General features: G+C 37.4%; 1 pseudogene; it reads right to left on the bottom strand.

Annotated features, from left to right (window-relative positions):
* Window positions 1-962: 962 nt before the first annotated feature.
* LOC119537736 lies at window positions 963-1,848 on the bottom strand (annotated as a pseudogene).
* Window positions 1,849-9,196: the final 7,348 nt, after the last annotated feature.

Genomic DNA, 9,196 nt, shown 5'->3' with positions numbered 1-9,196 from the left:
ATCACTGTATCCTATTGTGTAAGCTGTGAGGAACCTAGACCATTTGCTTAGTTTCCAAGCTGCGATTTCAGAAAACAGTCATTTCAGAGACAAGACTCCATGGAAGTGCTATACATCCACTTTTTCTACACAGCCTACAATACTATTAAGATTAATTTCTTAATTCCTTTTTTTAACAGGCGCCTGAAAGTTGTATAGTGTTTATTATAAATCAGAAACCATCATCTCCATTTTTGCTAGGTTTGATGTAGAAAAATACTTGAAATTTAAAATACAAAAATCCAATAAAAACTGGAAATTTTTTAAAAGGATTTTTCCTTCAGGGCAAACAAGTAAAAATTGGCCAGTGACTTTACCCCTCACTAATAGATATTGTCAAATTTGACTGTAAGACAATGACCATCCAGAAATAAATAGTTATACATACATTCAAAGTTTACAGCCCAGATTCATTAGGATACCAAAAAAATTTAGAATGAATTTTTCTTTGGGAGTCTGTTTGCTTATGGGTCTAAAATAAAAAATTTTAAGACTGATTTAAAGAATGGAAAGATAATAAAAGGCCATATATATATATATATATATATATCTCCACAACTTGACATTTATGAAACATACCAGCTAGTATTATGTTGCAGTTTGTCCATTAATGATATTATTCTGATAATTATTAAAATCTGTTCCAGGTAGATATATTGAAAATATTTTCTTTTGCATTGTTGCCAAAGATAGGTACAGTACTTTGGAGATATTGTACGAATCCTTTCCGTATGTATGTACATATATATGTACACAAATGTGTGTACCTTTATCTGTAGCTCTACATGCATTTTATATACAGCTACAGATATACACACACATACATATATACACACGTGATTGGGAACCTCTGCATGTGTGTACAAAGTCGTAAGCACATGTCTAGGAAACATCACACTGCAAGACACTGGTCAGATTCTTCTTTACTCATCACTGGCTGCACTTGTTCTCACTTGACCTTGATTACGTAAACAGTTTGATATTGTGTCTGACCCTGATCTAGGCATCAGCAGCTGACATGCCTCAGATGGAACCCTTCTTACGCATTGTTTCTAATTCTTTTTGAGTTTCATCTTCCATCCTTCTAATGTCTTCCAGTGTCAGATCAATCCACTTGTCAATCCAACAAAAGAGCTGGCAATGAAAGTTTGTAAATATCCTTTTTTCTTGCTTCTGAAAAAAGTTTTCTACTTTGCTTTGCAGTCCCCACCACTTGAATTTGATGGTCACCAGCTTATAGGCACACATCTTAGGGCAGTCTGGGTTGTTTGCCAGTTCCTTCTTCCAGCTGGGTCCCAAAGGGCCTCTCTTGGTCTTGACTGATTGGAATAATGCTGAGTCTTCATCAGTTTTGCTGGGTCTTCATCAGTTATGTAGTCTGCAATATCTATGTAGACGATTTCGATGGTTTTCCATGTATTAGGATCTAAACCGTGTATATTTTCTAATGTTCCCAGGTCTGGTTTGTGCCATGTTTCAATTTTAATGAAGAAATAATCTTTCATATATTCATTTGTTACAATTGTTTGACAGTAGGGGTATGCATTCCAGGCTTTTTCGTGAAACACCAAGGAACCCTCAGGAGCAATCATCCTAAAAAATGCTGGAACTTTGCTCTTTAGGTGATAATTTTGTGTGTATACTGTCCATTTTCTCCATCCTTCTCATAAGGTTAATTTTTTAAGACTTCAATTCCTTCTCCACCACCAGTTTCATTCTTACTAGCTTCAGCCACAGAATAAAGCTGTCAAACTGATACACCTGAACAGAACGTGGCAAAACCACACGGAATTCCTTAATCAGCACCATCTTCTGAAACCCCTTCACAGCTGCCACCATTACTACCATCACCGCCGCCACTGCCCAAGTATTGGGGTCTTTATAAATATACATTCTTTCTAGGGCAAAGCTAGGGATGTGATATACCAGGAATTTAGCAGGGTGGAAGCCAAGCGTGTGCATGTCTGTCTGTCTGTGCCAAGCCTGGAAATGATGCTCCAGAGCCTTTCTCTGTCCATTCTTTGTTGTGACAGATGGCTAACAACCTGGGCCCAGATAAATAAGTGTTTTACTATAATTCTGGGTTAAGAGCCAAGGGTGCATGTAAATGAGTACCGTTAGGGTTACACAGAAGTCTAACCAACATTACATTGTCAAAAACATTGCTTTGGATGAAGAAATACAAATAGCGAGAATTTCTGGGAACGTGGCCTTGGACTCTGTTAAAACAAGCTCTAAGAGGGATTCATATGTACTCTGAACTTAAGGAAACTGTGTCCTTTATTCTTAGAAAATCTCAGGTTCTGCTGAGGAATTAGAGACAGGTATTGGGGTATAAGCTACCCTCATTTAAATCCTGGGAGAAACAAGAAAGCTATGAGATATGTCAAAGTTTTTCTCATCCAATTAAAATTTTTCCTGCCCCACCGATGGGGCCTGGCCAGACTCAGAATCTGCAATGGGGAAGGGGCATGTGGAAGAATATATTATCTGAGGAGTTAGTTGGCATGTTATATTTCTTTCTCCTTTTTCCTTTCTTTCTTTCTTTTTTTTTTTTTTTTGGTGGGGGGGTGGTCCTTGGAAATTAAAACCAGTGTCAATTATTATGAAAACAATATTGCATATTTGTACATTGAGTTCAGATGAAACTGGTTTATTGGATAAGTTGAACACAGTAGGGTGCTCCCCTGCCTACCTTTAAACCCACTGTGTTGACAGTTCTCTCTCAACCTTGGTGAAATCTCACAAAGTTCCCAGAGCTTTTCAAGTTATTACTCTCGGGTTTTAGTAGATAGTCTTAGTTCTTGGGTATTAAAAAGTCCAGTGTAATCTAATATGACAATGGCATAGTCTTCACCTAAATTGATGCCAATTTGAAGAATAATTTAACTTAAGGCATATGCCCTGAGGACTTCTGGAGTTTTGTTTGCACAGCTCTTTGGAATACTAACCATTCTGACTTGCGTTTTGGGAAGTCATCCATGAGAGGCAAGAAAATAAGGACCTGTATTTAACCTAGAATCCATATGTGGTAACTGAAACCTATTTCCACGTGCCCAGATCTCTTAGTTTGAGAATAAAGCATCAATATCTTCTCTTAAAATGCTTAATATTATGAAAACTAACTGAGCAGGAATAGAAAAGAAAAGAAGGAAATGAGAAAATAAGTGTAAGAACAGAGGTAATATAGAATGCAGAGAGGCAATGGAACACTGAAAATAGCTTTCATGGCATTTGCTGAACTCTGGTAAATGTTGAGTATTGGTCTTCTCTTCTCTTCTCTTCTCTCTTTCTTTTTAGGATTTGTGAGGCTTGGAAACAGAAAATAAAGCCCAGGACTCACCCAAAGTGGTGGGGAGTCTAATAAGGAACCCCATATAAAGCTTCAACTTCAAGAAGCTACACCATTTGTGTAGGGATAAGTTAAAAATAAGGCCACCCCTGCAAAGGAGAATTTAAGAAAAACTTCCTATCTCAAACTTGAGTGTCACTGAAAGAGAAACTATCTTTTCTGAGAATTGTCAGCCTCAACTTAGACCTCATATTGGTTTGCAGACTGAATTCACACTGTGTGTGTGGCTGGCAAAATATGAAGCCAAGGAGTTATTTTTAACATGGTCCTAGACTGGTAGTGTGGCCAAAAATAAACACAAATTATTTCTGGAGAAGCCATCCTTCATCCCAGACCTAAAAGAATTTCAAAAGATAAAAATTGCAAGGAAAATGAGGAGTTCATAGTGAAAAGTAAATCAAACAAGACTAACAGAAAAAAAACAAAAAGCAGAAACAGACCTGTAAAAACTTCAGATATTTGCACTATTAGACACAGGATTAAATAAGTGTGTACTTTATATATTTCAAGAAATAAATAGAGCTTTCAAAAGGTAGTAAGGAGAAAGCACATTTGCAGAAGAATCAAAGAAAAGTTCTATGAATGAAAATTGTGATACTTGAAATAAAAAATGGAATGGGCAGTTTTTGAAGCATAGCTGAAGAAGGAATTAGTAAAGTGGAAGATAGAACTGAAGAAATTATCCAGAGCACCACCCAATGAAACAAACAGACTGAAAAATATATGTGTTTAAGAGGACATGGACCAAAATACATTTAATTTGAGCCCAGTAAGAAAGTAGAGAGAGAATGGGGCAAGGGCAATATCTGAACAGATGATGAATAAGAATTTAACAAAACTAATGAAATATAATTACTGATTCAAGAAACCCAAGCAAGATAAATAAGAAAAAAAATCAGAGTTAAAAAGAACACCAAAGATAAAGACTCAATCTGTGACAACCACAATTGCAGCTGCTGTTCCAGGTTGGGTATTGTTATTGCAGAAAATAAGTAAAGTGCCTGGCACATGGTATGCAGTCGCTATCTCTAGTCCAATAAATAAAAAATCAGAAGCAGCTTGCTTCTCTTTATTTCACAGCCCTTTACTGTCCCAACGCTGAGAAAGGTCAACTTTCCAAGGCTATGCCACATTTTAGTCCAGAGAGACTTTGATTGTCTCTTCACCCCACAAAACATAACACTGTTTCATTACATTGGGATCTATTTGGAGCCTGATGCATGTCCAAGAAGAGAATCACAATGGGTATCTCAAAGGATTTGTAGCTAAACCATTAGGGTACCCTGATGAACAGTGAAAAAGGAAAGTCTTCCTATTGAGAAGAATCTTTCAATGACCTCTTTGTGGAAGGAGAAATGGCTTAAGATATGATCCATGCTGATTCTTGGGTAGTGACTAATAATTTGCTATATGGTCATGGACTTAGAAGAAACAGGATTGGAAGACTGATGACAGGGTTTGGGAAAGAGATATGCAGATGGACCTCTTGGAATAAGCCTAGATTGTGAGTGTATTTGTGTCTCATGTGAATACTCCCAAATTCTTCATGTAGAGAAGGCTCCTAATTGATGAACAAGATGGTCAGTCAGTTTCCTCCCTTTGCCATCTCAGGGCCTTCTCAAAAGAATCATGATAACAATGTCTGTGGTAGAATTGCAAGAGCTCAACAACCCACTATGGTCTTCCTCTCACCACAGCTGTCTAAGGCTGAGTGCCCAATCTGCCAGCTGCACTGATTAACCCTGAGTCCATGGTAAGATACCTTACTTCAGAGGAATCAGCAAATTAACTGATTCATTGATTATTAGACCCATTTCATTATGAAGGAGGCAGTTATTTTTCATTACTGAAACAGACACTTTGGATTCAGATTTGCTTTTGCTGCTTGTTTTGGTATCTATTGCTATTTAACAAACCAATCCAAAACTTAGTGGCTTAAAACAACAACTATTTATCTCTTATGAATCTGTGGTTTGACAAGGGGAGGTTCTTCGCTCTCCATGGAGTTAGCTGTGACTTCAGTCATCTGGGGGCTTGACTGGGCTGGAATGTCCAAGATGGTTCACTTGCATGACAGGGAATTGATGCTAGCTATCCACAAGAAGCTCAGCTGGAGATGTCAATTAAAGCACCTTCATTCTCCTCCATGTGGCCTCTCCGTCTGACTTTGGCTTCTCACAGTATGACATTTGGAAAAGGAAGCTACAGATCTCTTAAGTTCCAGGTTTGGAAATTACAGTGTCCCTTCTACCACATTCTATTGACAATGCAAGTCACCACGCCCTGCCATATTTGGGTGGGGGAAGGGGGAAGGAATGAAAAAGAACTTGCTGCCATCTTTAATTCACCATGCTGCTCTAAACACTCTTCCAGCATTTAATTTACTTAATGCCTTATATAATTTTACATTAGCCCACATAACATGAATTATTATTGAGTAACTCACTTTTTAAAAGCAGTTTTATTGAGATATACTCATATACCATACAAACCATCCAAAGTATACAATCACTGGCTCACAATATCATCATATAGTTGTGTGTACAGCATCATGGTCAATGTTTAAACATTTTCTTTACTCCAAAGAAGAAATAAAAAGAAAACCCAAATCCTCCCGTAACTCTTATAAACCCCCCCATTATTGACCCATAGTATTGGTGTAGTACATTTGTTACTGTTGATGAAAGGGTATTAAAATAGTAATGTTAATTATAATCCATAGTTTGCAATAGGTGCATTTTTCTCATATACCTCTCTACTATTAACTCCTTATAATATTGTTGCACATTTTTTCTAGTTCATGAAAGAACTTTTTTGTATTTGTATAGTTAATCATGGATGTTATCCACTATAAGATTCACTGTTGTACATTCCCATTTGAATAACTCACTTTTAATGAAAGAAATAAAACTTACATGGTGCCCATGGAAGTCACTAATCTTATAAAGTACCCCATCACCAGAAGTAGCTGGGAATGACACACTGAAGAGTCAGTTATGGTGCCAGATGAGTGCCAGTTATGGTTCGAGAGAGGAGACAGAACTTAATGAGACTGTGGTATCTGTTCTGCAGGACATGGTTAGTGCTTTGAACCAGAAACTAAAATATGGTGCTACTTCTTCCAGAGCCAAAATCTTTGGATCCAAGAACCACAGAGTAGAAGTGGAGGAAAGACCTTGGCACCCAGGCCTCCACTGACCACGCAGGCAAAGGCCCCTAGGCTGCGGAAATGGCACAGAGAGTAGTCAAGCCCCAGAGACCCTGGCTCTATCGACCAGGATTACACAACAGAGAATTTGATCCAAATGGGCGTGGCAGGGCTGGTCCCTGTGGCCCTTGTGGTGATATTGGCTTAGGAGTGGCACAAATGTAGAGTGCCACACAAGGAAGACCAGAAGAACTTGGCTGAACTGAGCTGCAGTAAACAGAAATGTCCAACAGAATGAACCTTTGGACCACCCCCTCAAGGCTATCAGGACTTGTGGAGTTCAGCAAAGCCACTTGGAGAAAACAAGAGAGAAGAAAGCATGAACAAGTTTGGCTCCATTTCCAAATCAAACAGATGTCATTTTCCAATGTAGATCTATCTGATCCATGTTCATGCCATCTTTCTGGATATTGCTTGCAATTTTCCATCTTTATCTGTCTTCGGATTTTTCATATGCTTTTACTCTTCCTTCTCAATTTTTCTTTTTATCTTCTTTTGAAATGTAAAATATATCAATGTATAGGCATGTCTAAGATATTCAGTAATTAACCCTTATCCATAAGATATGTTTCATTCTTCCATACGTTGACAGAATTAAATGCCATTGTCTTATGAGATTTTATCCTTTAACTCTTCCTTTTTCTCAATTTCTATGGAACACACATACAAGGAAAACTTAAACACTGGAATGTGTTTCACTATTATCAATTAATCTATTTTTTCATTTAGTTTTCAGAATATTTATATAATTTCACCATGCTGGGATTTATGATTTTCCACTGGGCCCCCAGGTGGTAATAAGGCTCTGAAATGAATCTAGCAAAATTTTATCATTTCGTTAGATTCCAATTTCATAATGCTGGTTCTTCAACATGGAGAATTTATTATAAAAGCAATTTTATAAAATCTTATATATTGAAAAAAAAAAGTGGAGGAAATACCACTCATGATTACTGTAAATACCCACTCAAAAGGCTCAAACTCCTCCAAAAAATTAATGGGGAGGAGAAACTTCCTAATTCATTCTACAAGGCCAGCATCACCCTAATTCGAAAGCCAGGCAAAAATATCACAAGAAAATGAAATTACAGACCAATTTCTCTTATGAATATAGATGCAAAAAAAAAAAATCCTCAACAAAATAGTAGCAAACTGAATCCAATAGGACATTAAAAGAATTATACACCATAATCAAGAGGGATTTATCCCAGGAATGCAAGGGTTGTTCATCGTAAGGAAATCAATCAATATAATACAGCAAATTAATAGAATGAAGCGGCAAAAACACAGTCATCTCAATTGATGTGGAAAAGGCATTTGACCAAATCCAACACCCTTTCCTGATTAAGAAAATAAAGCAAACCAGGTGTAGAAGAGAACTTCCTCAACGTGATAAAAGGCACACATGAAAAACCCACAGCTAACATCATACTCACCAGTGAAAGAGTGAAGTCTTTCCCCCTAAGATCAGAAACAAAACAAGGATGCCTGTTTTCACCACTCTATTCAACATTGTACTAGAAGTGCTAGCCAGAGAAAATGGCAAGAAAAAGAAATAAAAGGCATCCAAATTTGAAAGGAAAAAGTAAAACTATCCCTACTCACAGATGACATAATCTTATTGTGCTGATTTGAAGCTGTCATTTACCCCAGAAAATGCCATGTTCTTTTAATCCATCCGTGTGGGGGCAGATCTATTGTGGGTGGGATCTTTTAATTAGGTTGCTTCAATTGAAATGTGACCCAGCCCAGTCAAGGTGGGTCTTAATCCTTTACTGGAGTCCTTTATGAGAGGATAAAAGGCAGAGACCTTTGGAGAGAGCTTAGATAGAGAAACGCCCAGAGAAGCAAGAAGGACTCATGGGAGCTGAGAGAGTCATTGAAACCAGAACCCAGGAGAGACGGACCAGCAGACATTGCCCTGTGCCTTCCCATGTGACAGAGGAAACCCAGATGCCAGCTGCCTTTCTTCAGAGGCAGCTTAATTTGGACATGTTCATGGCCTTAAAACTATCAATTTGCAAACTAATAAATCCCCTTTGTAAAAGTCAGCCCATTTCTGGTATATTGCATTCTGGCAGCTTTAGCAAACCCAAACACCTGTATATAGAAAATCGAGAAGAATCTGTAAGAAAGCCATCAGAGCTAATAAATGAATTCAGCAAAGTGGCAAGGTACAAGAGCAAAACACAAAAATCAGTGGTGTTTCTATACATCAGCTATGAACAATCTGAAAAGGAAATCAAGAAAACAATTCCACTTACAATAGCAAATAAAATAATCAAATATCTAGGAATAAATTTAACCAAGATGTAAAGGACTTGTACAAAGCAAACTACAAATCATTGCTGAAAGAAATTAAAGAAGACCTAAATAAAAGGAAAGAAATTCTGTGCTCATTGATTGGAAGACTAAATATCACCAAGATGTCAATATTATTCAAAACAATTTACAGATTCAATGCTATCCCAATCAAAATTCCAAAAGCCTTCTTTGCAGAAATGTAAAAGCTAAACATCAAATTCATATGCAAGGGTAATAAACCCATATGTAAAACCATCTTGAAAAAGAAGAACTAGGTTGGAGGACTAGCACGT

Source organism: Choloepus didactylus, chromosome 6, assembly GCF_015220235.1.
Source record: "Choloepus didactylus isolate mChoDid1 chromosome 6, mChoDid1.pri, whole genome shotgun sequence".
NCBI classification, from domain to species: domain Eukaryota; kingdom Metazoa; phylum Chordata; class Mammalia; order Pilosa; family Megalonychidae; genus Choloepus; species Choloepus didactylus.
The sequence above is the reverse complement of the archived record's forward strand: the minus strand, read 5'-3'. Positions and strand labels throughout refer to the sequence as shown.